A 16,110-nucleotide genomic window follows, 5' to 3' on the forward strand; every position below is an offset into this window, starting at 1 on the left:
TCCAGAGGGTAAGTTACCGAGGGCCCGGATGGGTGAAATTACGCATTATGCATTACGCATTAATTGTTAATATCACATTAAAAACAGGATTGATTTGACCTGTATATATATATGTATATATATATATATATATATATATATATATGTGTATGTATGTATGTATATATATATATGAATTTGAACGACATATAATTAAAAAGTTGGTTTAATTTACAAAATATAATCATTTGACGCATATCTTCAACTTTCTCACTGTTATTTGTTCTTCTTACGGGCTTACTTCACGCATAGCCAACAGCCAGTCAAAGGCATATGCCCTTTTCTCCTTTTCGTTAGGTGGTCAAACATAACCAAAAAATGGAAGGCACCCCGGTTGACATTTTCAAAGACGACAAGTGCCTCTTGGCGCTCGTCGAAGACTGTTATATGAATTCTACTTCGCAGTCTGGATTTGCAGCAGGTCACAATCTGACTTTGGACTCTGACGGGGAAGAGGAGTCAATGTCCCCAATAATCCCCATTATCACAGCTGTGTACTCCGTGGTGTTTGTGGTGGGCTTGGTGGGCAACTGCCTCGTCATGTATGTTATCATCAGGTAAGGTTTATTATAATTGATTTGCACACTCATCTCAATTTTGCATTGATATCAAGTGCCAATATATAGGCTATTGCTAAAGAGTTTAGGCAAATTAACGGTTACACCAAGTATGCTAAAAATACAACATTTCAGTAAGATGCCCATGCATACACCTTACCACATTTTCGCACACAAAATGAAACTAAAAAGTTTTGTAACATTTGCAACACATGTGAGCCACCCAGTGGCAGGTGCATGTTTAAACCTAATAGTACATGTACAATCACTATATGATTTGTTAGGGTTGATTATTTCTGTTTCAATCATAACATACTGTACAGTTCTATTGGAGGGAAAATCCTTGTTTACTATAGGGCATTTTACAATTGGAATGCGACATCTGTTGGGGCAATGTTCAAAAGTATTTTAAATGTGTCAATTAAATGTGTCAAGACTATGAGAAATCGTGTCCTTTGGGCAGAGAGAAAGCGTATTAATTGCATTTAAAACCAGTGGCGCTCTATCATGTTGACAGGGTTGCTTGCACCTCGTTGGGTTTTAATTATGGTGTGTAAAACAGATCAAATAGTGCTGGTGTCATACGCAGTGCACCAACGCCTCACAAAGCACTCATGACTAGAGACAATTACCTCAAATCAGATTGATTGCACATTATCTTCCGGTGAGCAAAATTCCGTATTTTAGACGTCCATGGTCGTCTGCGTCAGAACATGCTCATTGGGCTGTCATCCACAGGGCCTTTCCGTCACCTCCCCAAGTTAATTCCATTAATTAGTAAATAGCGATATTCTCTCAGCTCTCTGTTTTATGTAGCCAGCTCAGTTTACAATTTATATACTTTTTATCTGATTGACTGATTCCCCCCCCCCTTCTCAATAGAAGACAATGTGCTATCAGAGCTGTGATTTATTGTCGTGCAGGCCTAGATTCAATCAGATCGAGCGTTAACCATTGATAATCAGCATTGGCCGACATCCGCATAGCAGATGTTTTGCCTGTGTTGGAGCTGACATATCGGTGAGTGGCTACTCTTGTTTGTCACAAACCACTCCCTTCCTTATTATCCCTACCGCGTTATATTTTCAAAACGGCAATGGTAAGTGTAGAATCTATCGATGATAGGAATAATGACCGTGTGAAATGGGAGCATGTCCACGGTATTGATCCAAAAAAGCAACAGACTCAACTAACTTCCAGTGGATCATGTGTATGGTAACTGACCAATAGTCTATACCCCTATACTGTATGTACAATGCATTCGGAAAGTATTCAGACCCCTTCCCTTATTACATAATTGTACGTTACAGCCTTATTCTAAAATGGATTAAATACATTTCCTCATCAATGTACACAAAATACCCCATAATGACAAAGCGAAAACAGGTTTTTAGAAATGTTTGCAAATTCTTTAAAAATAAAAAACAGAGAAACCTTATTTAAATAAGTATTCAGACCCTTTTCTATGAGACGAAATTGAGCTCAGGTGCATCCTGTTTCCATTGATCATCCTTCAGATGTTTCTACAACTTGATTGGAGTCCACCTGTGTTAAATTCAATTCATTGGACATGATTTGGAAAGGCACACGCCTGTCTATACAGGGTCCCACAGTTGACAGTGCATGTCAGAGCAAAACCGAAGCCATGAGGTCGAAGGAATTGTCCGAAGAGCTCCGAGACGGGATTGTGTCGAGGCACAGATCTGGGGAAGGGTACCAAAAAATGTCTGCAGCATTGAAGGTCCCCAAGAACACAGTGGCCTCCATCATTCTTAAATGGAAGAAGTTTGGAACCACCAAGACTCTTCCTACAGCTGGACCCCAGCCAAACTGAACAACCGGGGGAGAAGGGCCTTGGTCAGGGAGGTGACCAAGAACCCGATGGTCACTCTGACAGAGCTCCAGAGCTCCTCTGTGGAGATGGGAGAACCTTCCAGAAGGACAACCATCTCTGCAGCACTCCACCAATCAGGCCTTTATGGTAGAGTGGCCAGACGGAAGCCATTCCTCAGTAAAAGGCACATGACAGCCCSCTTGGAGTTTGCCAAAAGGCACCTAAAGGACTCTCAGATCATGAGAAACAAGATTCTCTGGTCTGATGAAACCAAGATTGAACTCTTTGGCCTGAATGCCAAGCATCACATCTGGAGAAAACCTTGCACCATCCCTACAGTGAAGTATGGTGGTGGCAGCATCATGCTGTGGTGATGTTTTTCAGGGACTGGGAGACTAGTCAGGGTTAGAGGAAAAGATGAACGGAACAAAGTACGAAGAGATCCTTGATTAAAACCTGCTACAGGGAGCACGTGATGCCTCGGAGCTGAGCAGACGTTGACAAACCGAGCTCTTCAAAGTTATTCCATTATTACCTAAATAACAACGTTGAAACAATATTCTAACATCGGTTGAGAAATTGTCAAGAACTTACCTTCCCAAAGAGCCATGGACCTCCGGCCGAGAGGCAAGAAGGACGACCTAAACGTTGTTGATTCCCAAGATAAKGCTACAGCTCGCAAGATTAGTATTATCCCTCATAACTCAGACGACAGTTCCAGACTCTTGCGAGCCTGCCGGCATGCTTGCTACTCTCCTCTGGGAAATTCAGAATGGTAACAAAGGTCTTTCTCTGAAAATTGACAAGAAATCGTCTGAACTCCATTCTTCCATTGACAACCTGAAATCCTCCATGAATGGTCTCCTTTTGAGAACGACTGAGGCTGAGTTGCGCATTAGCACAGTTGAAGATACCATCACTCGACATGACCAGGTTCTGAGACAATTGCAGATGGACAATGCCTACCTTAAAAACAAGGTAGACCAGATGGAGAACCAGAGCAGACGTAGCAATATCCGTGTGGTGGGATTGAAAGAGGACAGCGAGGGCCGTGACCCGGTCCGTTGCTTCACTCAATGGATCCCGGATGTCCTAGACATAATCAACTTCACCAAGCCATTGGAAATCGAACACGCCCACAGAACATCAGCACCGAAACCCCGGCCAGATGTTCCTCCACGAGCCATCCTGATCAGGTTCCTCCGTTTCCAGGACAGAGAGAAGATACTGCAACTCGCAAGAGCCAAAGGGGACATCACCATCGATGGCAAGAGGCTCAGCCTTTTCCCGGATATGAGCGCGGATCTCGCCAGACGTCGCAAGCAGTTCAGACCTGCCYCCAAAGCACTGAAGGAGAAGAACATCACCGGCTACCTCATCCACCCTGCGTGGATGAAAGTTCKGTACAAAGGCCGAAGCCATCTCTTCAACACACCAGGAGAAGTGCTCACTTTTCTCAAAGAACTGAACCGCTTCTGAATCAGGATGGTCTCTCTGGGGGATAAGATACCGTTTGTTAGTTTTTTTCTTTTCTGTGCTGTCCTGGGACTGGACTGCTGATATCTTCTTGGAATTTGAATCCGTTTACCCCGCTATCCGGTCGCTATAATTGATTTGTACATTTTCAACTAACCATTTTTCCCCCGGGGTGAGTCCTATTACATTTACAGGAGAGTATATTTTGGTTTAGTCAATATCCACTGGGCGAAGCAAATTAGTGMGCTTAGGCCCACTGCTTTCCCCCCCATTTATGTTTCTCCTCTCCTGAAAAGAGACTCAAGCAGCCCTTACRGTGGGCAGTAAATATTCAGCCATAAATGTCTAMTCACAACGTTTGTTTTCAACTTAGAGAGCTTGCAGGTTTTAGTTTACGCCAAGGTTTAGCTAGTAAGAGCAAGATGGATAGCGAGCAGCAACGTATCTCTACAAGTGTATTCGTGTTTGATTGTTGGGATTGTGGTTTTAGTCTGACAATCGGGGTGGGTGGGGTTTCTGGTTTCCTATGTTTATTGTTGTTTCCTTCCTAAAGAGACACACAGGTCACTTCAGTTTTCAAACTAAAAGTTGAAACATTACCTGACTATTTACATATGAGAGATTTCCATTCGTTTATATATTTGAAACCCAACCTATGCTTAATCTACAAAAATATGTCACATCCAACGTAAAAGGTCTTAACAGCACGATTAAGAGGAAAATAGTCTATACATACCTTAAGAAATTAAAGGCTGACATTGTGTTTTGACAAGAAACACATCTTACAGCCAGTGAACACAAGACATTGAAGAGGGAATGGGTAGGACAAGTTTTTGCGTCCTCTTTTAACTCCAAAGCAAGAGGAACTGCAATTTTGACAAGTAGACACTTCTGCGTCAATAACACCATCTCTGATCCCTCGGGCAGGTTTGTTTTGGTGCAGGGGCATATGTTTTCGGAGTCTTGGGCCCGATTGAATATTTATGCTCCCAATTTTGATGACCATATGTCTTCCTTCAGGCTGCACCACCAGGATGGCTACTGGCTGGAGGAGATTTACATTTTTGTTTTGATACAGTTCTTGATAGGTCCTCTGATAAACCCTCACTTCTTACCAAAGCCGGCAAGCTCACCATGTCATTCATGAAAGATCTCCATTTGCTAGACATCTGGAGACAATTGCACCCACAGGATAGGGACTACTCTTTTTTTTCACACCCACACAACACACACACACACACACACACGCATAGATAACTTTTTACTATCGACCCAACTGTTTCATAGAGTGTTAGATATCGAGTATCTCCCCAGATTGCTTAGTGACCATTCTCKTCTGGTATTATCTATCTCCATTCCTACCAAGGTAAATGGAGCATATAGATGGAGACTAAATTATACACTCCTGAAGCAACCTGAATTTTGTGCATTCATCAAGGAGCAGATCAATATTTTTACTTTGACAAACAAACCCTCCGCTCCTGACAGTTTCATTCTTTGGGACACATTGAAAGCCTTTCTGAGGGGACAGATCATTTCCTATACTAAAGGGTTGAAGAGAAAACACGGTGCGGAACTAAATGTCCTTGAATCTGAAATCTCTGAGCTAGAGAAAACCTACCAAAGAGGCCCGACTAAAGATCTATACAGGCTTTTGATAAATAAAAAATGGAAATATAATACTCTGAACACATATCAAGCTGAGAGGGCCCTCACTAAATCAAAACAGTGTTACTACGAGCTTGGAGAGAAAGCACACAAAGTATTGGCATGGCAACTGAAAGCAGAGGAAAGTAAGAGGACAATTAATGCTATAGAAACTCTTACTAATGAGATATCATTCGACCCTACTGAAATTAATGATACTTTTAAGAAATACTACAAAGAGCTCTACACTTCCCAATCAAGTGATGATCTATCAGAGATCGACTCCTTTCTCTCCTCTCTCAACCTCCCATGCCTGTCAGGGGAAGACAGCGAGCGCCTGAGTGAACACTTCTCAGTTCCTGAATTGTTGGAGGCCATTAAATCCTTACCTTCTAATAAATCTCCTGGGGAGGATGGCTTCCCTCCAGAGTTCTATAAAGAATTTAGGGAGCTGTTGGTCCCCTACCTTATGGAGGTACTTAAAAAAGCAGGGGAAGACAACTGCTTTCCAGAGTCTTTCTCTCAAGCATTGTCAAACCTCCCCAATTTCAGAATGTACTACTGGGCTGCACAGTCTAGGTTTCTGGCTCAGAGGTTTGACAATGGTCCCTCTCCCTCATGGTTGAACATTGAAAAGTTTGAGGTAAGTGATGACACTGGGGCAGAATTGTTTTACAAATGGGACAGAAAATCTATAAAAACCATCACAGACAGCCCTTTAATCATACATTCTGTCCTGGCATGGTGCAAACTGCATGAGCTGTTCAGACGAGAGGGATTCCTTTCCCCTAAAACCCCTTTATGGATCAATAGATTGATTCCTATGTTGTTCCAGAATAGTAACTTTAGACCATGGTCTGATAAGGGGATCACTCTTCTAGAACATTGTTATGAGGAGGGAGTTCTTATGTCTTTTGATCAGCTGAAACAGAAATACCACTTGCCTAACAGGGACTTCTTTAGCTACCTACAACTACAAAACTTTATTAGGGTGACTCTCAAGGGACAATGGAACCTACATAAGATGTCACCTATTGAACAACTCTGCCACGCAGACCAACCACTGTTCAAGACCATTTCCCATGTTTACGATGCTCTTATGTCAGGACTAACACTGCCTGAGCTAGATAAACCCCGACTTAGATGGGGAAATGATCTGGGTATTGATCTTGATGAGGGTCTATGGAGTGACCTATGCAGGGATGGTGTTACTTCCACATTGAACTCCAGATACAGACTGATCCAGTTTAATTTCCCCCATCAGCRCTATATCACCCCATCTAGACTGCACAAGTTCAACCCTGATATCTCCTCCRTATGTTTTAGATGTGGCTCAGATGAAGGACCATTCCTCCATTCCACTTGGCAGTGTTCAAAACTACACGGTTTCTGGCAGGGGGTATGCGATACCATATCCTCAATTCATGGGGTTGCATTCCCTTTAGACCCGGAGGTCTGTCTACTGGGCAACTTTACTAACACCAATCTTAGGCAAAGCCATACTATAAAGCTAACAGAAATATTGCTAGCGATTGCCAAGAAATGTATTGCCTTGAAATGGAAATCGGATTCCCCCCTGCCAGTTGCAATGTGGCTATCGGAAGTTAATCGTTGTATTCCACTGGAGAAAATCAGTTACTGCTTGAGGAATAAGTTAGAGACATTTTACAGAATTTGGCAACCTTTTATTGACTATATGGAGAATCTCCCCCCACATCACATTGATTGAATCTCTATATAATCCTCACATAATGTTTCACACGTAATGTATAATATGTAGCCTACGGCAGGTGACCGTATGATCCAATGTCTCATTATTATAATTTTTTATTTGACTTTTTATGACTTATTTATTGTATATTTGTATATACGTATAATTATAATTATTTATTTTTTATCCTCGCCTGTTACTGTCACTTTGAAATATTGTTGTCTATTATCATTTCACTTTTGTTTTGAATGTTGTTAATTGGAAAATGCAAAAATAAAATATATTAAAGAAATTCAAAACCTGTTCCAGGACACTCAGGACCTCATACTAATGTGAAGGTTTACTCTCCAACAGGACAACGACCCTAAGCACACAGCCAAGACAACGGAGGAGTGGCTTCGGGACAAGTCTTTGAATGTCCTTGAGTGGCCCAGCCAGAGCTCGGACTTGAACACAATCAAACATCTCTGAAGAGACCTGAAAATAGCTGTGCAGCAACGCTCCCCATCCAACCTGACAGAGCTTGAGAGGATTTTTAGAGAAGAATGGGAGAAACTCCCCAAATACAGGTGTGCCAAGCTTGTAGCGTCATACCCAAGAAGACTTGGCTGTAATTGCTGCCAAAGGTGCTTCAACAAAGTACAGAGTAAAGAGTCTGAATACTTATGTAAATATCATATCAGGMTTTTTTTTATATACATTTGCAAACATTTCTAAAACTTGTTTTTGCTTTGTCATTGTGGGGTATTGTGTGTAGATTGAACAGGGGGGGAAATCTATTCAATCCATTTTAGAATAAGGCTGTAACGTAAAAAAAATMGAAAAAGTCAAGGGGTCTGAATARCTTCCGAATGCACTGTATATATGGRTATAGCCTTGTCAGATCTTAAAGATTAAGTTCTTTAAAGGGGCAATCTGGGATTCAAACAACAAGGGCCACCCCACCCCTTTTTGAGGTAAACAGCTGAGGAATGAGACTCGAGAAATGTAACCACACTCATATGAGACAGAGTGATGGATGCAAGGACTGACCATCCATGAGATCAGCATTTTTGTTTTGAAGTTGAGACAGCTACTGACAGTTGAATTAAACTTTTGAGACATTTATAAGTTATCCTATTTTCTTCAAGAATCAATGGCTATATTCACCGAGTGTATAAAACACCTTCCTAATATTGAGTTGCACCCCCTTTTGCCCTAAGAACAGCCTCAATGGACTCTACAAGGTGTCTAAAGAGTTCCACAGGGATGCTGGCCCATGTTGACTCCAATGCTTCCCACAGTTGTGTGAAGTTGGCTGGATGTCCTTTGGGTGGTGGACCATTCTTGATACGTGAAAAACCCAGCAGRGTTGCAGTTCTTGACACACTCAAACCAGTGCGCCTGGCACCTACTACCATACCCAATTTAAAGGCACTTAAATGATTTGTCTTGCCCATTCACCCTCTGAATGGCACACTGATGAAGGAATTTGTTTCCTATATGTTCATTAACCAATTTAATTATACAAAACAAACACTCTGTCCGTTTATAAGAATTTGTAAGATCCTTATTTGCATAAAATAGACATAGACCCGTGTCCAAATGTAATCAATAGTGTTTATTCTCGAGAGTACTCTGACGTGCATATACAAAAAACMTTCTTTTRATCCCTTCTTTTACTAACGCACATACATACACACTAATCTGGATTATCTCCTGAAGCCTTTTACCAGTTTATTACCCCTTAGCTGACAGTTCCAGACGGAAAACCTGGAGGGGGGCTCTCCCTGTCTCCTCTTATCTTCACAGAGTTATAGTTGGGTGGTTCAAACATAGCTTAATGATCCACAGAGTTTTCTTTAAGCACACACACAGACATTCCTTTCTAACCCCTCCCTAACAAATAATCCCAATGGTTAAGTTTCTGGATAGAATAATTTAATCATTTATCTTAACCCTTGATAAAATATTCTAACACACACATACACAATCCACGTCTCAACTGTCTTAAGGCTGAAACATCATTATTGTCTCCTCCCTTCATCTARACTTTTTGAAGTGGATTAAATAGGTGACATCAATAAGGGATCATTGRTTTCACCTGGATTCACTTGGTCAGTCTATGTCATGGAAAGAGCATGTTGGTACACTCAGTGTATAATGTATTTAAAAGTCAAAACATGTATTTACCAATCCCAGATTGCCACTTTAAAGTATAAACCGTTTAAAGTAGATCACTTACMTMTWWYMGYRYRCKRWWAKAKGTATGACGGCTGCTAAGCTAGCCCTGSCAAGTGTCATTTTCTCCCCTAGTTACAGATATAGTTTTTCAGAGATATCAAAAGACCTTGTATGATKATTTTGTATTATTTTTAGTCTGCCTCGTGTTGTTGGGATTATCAATAGAAATTAAAATCACCAGCACAGATGATGGCAAGATAGACCCTTTTCCTGCAGTCGAATGACAAAATCGCCCTCTAGTGGCCTCATGGATGGAACGTTATTAATATTTTTCATAATTAATTAACATGATTTKTTTTTTAAATGCTGAAAATCCAGTATTTCTCTGTCAAACGGTTTGGTTATATTTCAGTCTTTTGTGATGTATATAATGTCTAATATTGGGATGAAAACTCAAAATGTAAMACATTTCAACTCTATATCTGACATGGTACATGTGAATTCTCTTTTTAAGACCATAACCTTGTGTGTGAGGTGTACACTTTTGTTTCAATGTAGATCTGTTTAAGACTACTAAGAAATCCTCTGTGTGACCCTGATTTAGTAAAAGGTTTCACAGATGGAAAAGTTTTCCATTGTGTTTCATTTCATTTAGTTTTTTCATCAGCTGTCAATAACAATAATCGCCTGGGTTCAAAAACTATTTGAAATCTTTCAAATACTATWGGCATTTGCTCTAGTCTAGCCTTCTTCAAACCTCTCCACGGGGACCCCCAGCCATTCTATGTACAGGGCCTTCAGAAAGTATTCATACACCTTGACTTATTCCACATTTTGTTGTGTGACAGCCTGAGTTCAAAATGGTTGAAAGATATGTTTTATCTACACACAYTTCTCCATAATGACAAAGTGAAAACATGTTTTCAGAAATGTTTGCTAATTTATTGAAAATGAAATACAGAAATACAGTATCTCATTTACATAAGTATTCACACCACTGAGTCAAAGCATTTTAGAATCACTTTTGGCAGCGATTGCAGCGGAGTCTTTCAGGGTAAGTCTAAGAGCGTTGCACACCTGGATTGTACAATATTTGCACATCATTTTATTAATTCTTCAAGTTCTGTCAAGTTGGTTGTTGGTCATTGCTAGACAGCCATTTTCAAATCTTGCCATTGATTTTCAAGCCGATTTAAGTCAAAACTGTAACAAGGCCACTCTCGAACATTCAATGTCGTCTTGGTAAGCAACTCCGGTGTATATTTGGCCTTGTGTTTTAGGTTATTGTTCTGCTGAAAGGTGAATTCATCTCCCAGTGTCTGGTGAAAAGCAGACTTAACCAGCTTTTCTTCTATTAATTTGCCTCTGCTTAGCTCCATTTCGTTTCTTTTTTATCCTGAAAAACTCCCCAGTCCTTAACGATTACATTCATAGCCATAACATGATACAGCCWCCACTATGCTTGKAAATATGGAGAGTGGTACTCAGTAATGTGTTGTATTGGATTTGCCCAGAACATAACACTTTGTATTCAGGACAAAAAGTGAATTGCTTTGCCACATTCTTTGCAGTATTACTTTAGTGCCTTGTTGCAAACAGGATGGAATATTTATATTCTGTACAGGCTTCCTTCTTTCACTGTCAATTAGGTTAGTATTGTGGACTAACTACAATGTTGTTGATCCATCCTCAGTTTTCTCCTATTACAGCCATTCAACTCAGTAACTACTTTAAAGTCAACATTGGCTTCATGGTGCAATCCTTGAGCAGTTTCCTTCCTCTCRGGCAACTGAGTTAGGAAGGACGCGTGTATTTTTGCAGTGACTGGGGTTATTGATACACCATCCAAAGTGTAATTAATAACTTCACCGTGCTCAAAGGGATATTCAATGTCTGTTTTTGTATTACCCATCTACCAATAGGTGCCCTTCTTTGCGAGGCATTGGAAAACCTCCCCTGTCTTTGTGGTTGAAACTGTGTTTGAAATTCACTGCTCGACTAAGGGACCTTACAGATAATTGTATGTGTGGGGCACAGAGATGAGGTAGTCATTCAAAAATCATGTTAAACTATTATTGCACAAAGAGTGAGTCCATGCAACTTATTATTTGACATGCAATTTTTTTTTACTACTGAACTTATTTAGGATTGCCATAACAAAGGGTTTGAGTACCTACTGACTGACTTCATTTGTAAAAAAAATCTAAAAACATAACTCCACTTTGACATTATGGGGAATTGTGTGTAGGCCACTGGCACAAAATCTCAATTTAATACAAATGAAATACAGGCTGTAAACAATCAAATTCAAGGGGTGTGAATAAAGTGGGCGTGGCGAAATAAGTGGGTGGATCATCGGCGATGGGTGTAACATCAGCGCTCTTTGATTGGTTAGACTCTTTTGATTGAGCGGCCTTGTTTTTAGTTTCTTAATGTGTTTTCATTGGTCAGTTCCTGTGTGGTGATACTGATGGTTTGTCAGGACAGTTGCAGTTCCGCAAAACGGTCTCTAAATTCTGCCCATTTAGCTGTTCGCTTTCCATACACCCACTTGTGTTGATACGCCTGTATATGTTGACACACGCATGTTCCGGCAGCCATGTTGACTTCCAGTTACCCATGAGTCAAATGTCTGGGGGTCCCTGAGGAGAGATTTGAAAAAGACTTCTCTAGTGTGCTTGATGGACGAGGTTAGCACTCGTCACTATTCTATTCTTTCCACTGTGCTATGCAGGCAAGCTCAATCAAGCCCAGATAGAGTATTTAAGATGATTTCAAATAGTATTTAAACTCAGGTATGGACCTTACACATTCCACCCTACATTCTTTACTCTATGCTGTCTTTGAAACAGGTATACAAAGATGAAGACGGCCACCAACATTTARATATTCAACRTGGCTRTGGCCGACGCCCTGGTCACCACGACAATGCCTTTCCAGAGCACCGACTACCTGTTGAACTCGTGGCCGTTTGGCGAGGTGGTGTGTAAGGTGTTRATATCCATCGACTACTACAACATGTTCACCAGCATCTTCACCCTGACCATGATGAGTGTGGACCGCTATGTGGCRGTGTGCCACCCGGTCAAAGCCCTGGATTTCCGGACACCCATCAATGCCAAGATGATCAACGTGTGTATCTGGATGCTGTCGTCGGCAGCCGGGATACCAGCACTGCTACTGGGGGGCACCCAGACCAACAATGGTGAGAACGCATGCAGACACACACACAGTCATGAAGCACGCACACAAAAGAATGCATGCGCATGGATCCACACACGCACACATTTCCGAAGAGAACGTAATGAAAATTTGATGCACAGTTTGAYCTGGTTCATTTTATGCCTCTGTTTGAGTGAATCAATGTGCAGAAGTGCCCATCTAATCTCASAACATTTCGGTCCTATTTTTTAGAGGGGAAGAATGATCAATCTAAGCCATGAGCTTGCCATTATCTTTAAACCATATATTATTGTTTCTAAATACAGATGAAGCTGTGAATAAGTGGGAAAAAGAGGAAGTTCCCTTTTGAGTTTACATTAGGCATTCCATAACAGCACCGCAGAGTGAGAGATGAACCAGACACAAAGGGAAATGTATGTGTTCTCAGAACACTTTGTATGAGCCTAGGTGCATTTCATCGGTTCTCTCTCTTTCTCGACCTCCTCTCTCCTCTCCTCTCTCTTTCTCTTCTCCCTTCTCTCTCCCTCTAGGCACCACGGAGTGTGCCTTACAATTCCCGGAGCCATACGTGTACTGGGACACCGTGATGAAGATCTGTGTGTTTGTGTTTGCCTTCGTGGTGCCCGTGCTCATCATCACCGTGTGCTACTCCCTGATGGTGCTACGACTCAAGAGCGTGCGTCTCCTSTCGGGCTCCCGGGAGAAGGACCGCAACCTGCGACGCATCACCCGCCTGGTCATGGTGGTGGTGGTGGTATTCGTAGTGTGCTGGACGCCCATCCACATCTTCATCCTGGTCAAGGCGCTGGTGAGCGTTCCAGAGACCACCGCCGTCATGGCCGCCTACTTCTTCTGCGTCGCGCTGGGCTACACCAACAGCAGCCTCAACCCCGTCCTCTACGCATTRCTGGATGAGAACTTCAAGAGGTGCTTCAGGGACTTCTGCGTCTCGACAAAGCTGAAGAAGGGGGACAAGGGGTCGGGTAAAAACAACACCGTAAGGTCCCCGGAGGCCCCAGTTCCACTGGAGAACCCACACGGCACTAGAAAGCCGGCATGACTAACCATGGAAGTGTCTTTCATTTCTCAAGTTGGAAAGGAAGACTCTAATGATCTGGGCCTAACCCAGGCGATATCAGGAATGTGAGCACAGCAGTGCTACTGTTCCTCTGTAAATAGCTCRYACTAGATGACTGGTGTTCCATTGTTTCTCTTGCAGTTATTTGTTCCTATCTCACAATGGAGWTTCGCTAGGATCACCTACTCTCGGAAGAACCTATCGAAAGCGGTTGTTGGAGACAGAGCCATAGAGCGGTGAATGAGGTGAGCACCTCGCCTCCTTTAAAGGAGCCACTCTCCCGCCCTCTGGTTATTCTTGACTCTCTTCCACACGAAGAGTTTTACTCTCTAGCTCACCTCAGATAAACAGGATCTCTGTTTTCCTGCTTAATGGCTCAAGTGAACTGTGAAGGATATCGCTGCTGAGCGTKGGTCTTCAGACTCTGTCAAGAGGTTGAGTACTGACCGGAAGGTTTTTGTTTTGTGCAGAAATGTGTTTTCTACTTCTCAGTCTCTGTTGGTAGKTAGCTTCATGGCWAGCTATTGAAACTTGGTTAYCCAACGCTGCAAGGRTAACTTGGCTATCTCGCTGAGAGCCAAGCTAACCTCAATAGCAGATCCTACCTGCAACACGGTAGCATTGCTAGCTCCKTTCTCTRGTCTAGTGCCCCCACTTGGTTTCCTTCAGCCAGCACTGAGCTAGCCARGCCACACCTTCACCAAGAGGTAGCTGCTAGCTAACACCCCACTAGCCTTGGCTATAGCGTACTACTGTGCTCATTATTGCTAGCTGTTAGCCACAAGGCTTCTAACTAGCTAGCTTATTACMCTGTTTACATGAGCTACTATTTCCTAGCCACATGCCGCAAGGCTTCTACTTAGCTGGCCTATGCCGTCGTTACGTTGTTCTTACAAAAGGTGTTGCTTTCTCCCCCTAGCAAGTTCCAAAAAGTGAAAAAAAGTTTTTAAAATACTTTTATTTCTTTCATCACATTCCCAGTGGGTCAGAAGTTTACATACACTCAATTAGTATTTGGTAGCATTGCCTTTAAATTGTTTAACTTGGGTCAAACGTTTCGGTAGCCTCCCACAAGCTCCCCACAATAAATTGGGTGAATTTGGCCCTTCCTCCTGACAGAGCTGGTGTAACTGGTCAGGTTTGTAGGCCTCCTTCTCGCACACGCTTTTTCAGTTCTGCCCACACATTTTCTATAGGATTGAGGTCAGGGCTTTGTGATGGCCACTCCAATACCTTGACTTTGTTGTCCTTAAGTCATTTTGCCACAACTTTGGAAGTATGCTTGGGGTCATTGTCCATTTGGAAGACCCATTTGCGACCAAGCTTTAACTTCCTGACTGATGCCTTGAGATGTTGCTTCAACATATCCACATAATTTTCCTCCTCAAGATGCCATCTATTTTGTGAAGTGACCAGTCCCTCCTGCAGCAAAGCCACCCACAACATGATCTGCACCCCGTGCTTCATGGTTGGGATGGGTTCTTTTGGCTTACAACCTCCCCCTTTTCCTCCAAACATAACGATGGTATTAGGCCAAACAGTTTTATTTTTGTTTAATCAGCCCAGAGGACATTTCTCCAAAAAGTACGATCTTTGTCCCCATGTGCAGTTGCAAACCGTAGTCTGGCTTTTTAATAGCGTTTTTGAGCAGTGGCTTCTTCCTTGCTGAGCGGCTTTCAGGTTATGTCGATATAGGACTCGTTTAACTGTGGATATAGATACTTTTGTACCTGTTTCCTCCAGCATCTTCACAAGTCCTTGCTGTCTGGATTGATGCACTTTTCGCACCGATGTACAATTCTCTGTAGCAGACAGAACACGTCTCCTTCCAGAGCGGTATGACGGCTGTGTGGTCCCATCGTGCTTATACTTGCGTACTATTGTTTGTACAGATGAACGTGGTACCTTCAGGCATTTGAAAATTGCGCCCAATATGAACCAGACTTGTGGAGGTCTACAATTTTTTCTGAGGTCTTTGCTGATTTCTTTTGATTTTCCCATGATGTCAAGCAAAGAGGCACTGAGTTTGAAGGTAGGACTTAATAACACATCCACAGGAATACCTCCAATTGACTCAAATGATGTCAATTAGCCTATCAGAAGCTTCTAAAGCCATGACATCCTTTTCTGTAATTGTCCAAGCTGGTTTAAAGTCACAGTCAACATAGTGTATGTAAACTTCTAACCCACTGGAATTGTGATACAGTGAATTATAAGTGAAATAATCTGTCTGTAAACAACTGTTGAAAATTACTTGTGTCATGCAAAAAGTAGATGTCCTAACTGACTTGCCAAAACTATAGTTTGTTCACAAGAAATTTGTGGAGTGGTTGAAAAACGAGTTTTAATGACTTCAACCTAAGTGTATTTAAACTTCCGACTTCAACTGTTGTAACCAAAAAAGTGTTTTTAAAACAGAAAT

General features: G+C 42.0%; 1 pseudogene; it reads left to right on the top strand.

Moving 5' to 3' along the window:
• The first annotated feature begins 341 nt into the window (after positions 1-341).
• LOC112080383 (delta-type opioid receptor-like) lies at positions 342-14,178 on the top strand (annotated as a pseudogene).
• The last annotated feature ends 1,932 nt before the right edge of the window (positions 14,179-16,110 follow it).

The sequence above is a fragment of the Salvelinus sp. IW2-2015 genome, unplaced genomic scaffold (genome assembly GCF_002910315.2).
Source record: "Salvelinus sp. IW2-2015 unplaced genomic scaffold, ASM291031v2 Un_scaffold16303, whole genome shotgun sequence".
Lineage (NCBI taxonomy): Eukaryota > Metazoa > Chordata > Actinopteri > Salmoniformes > Salmonidae > Salvelinus > Salvelinus sp. IW2-2015.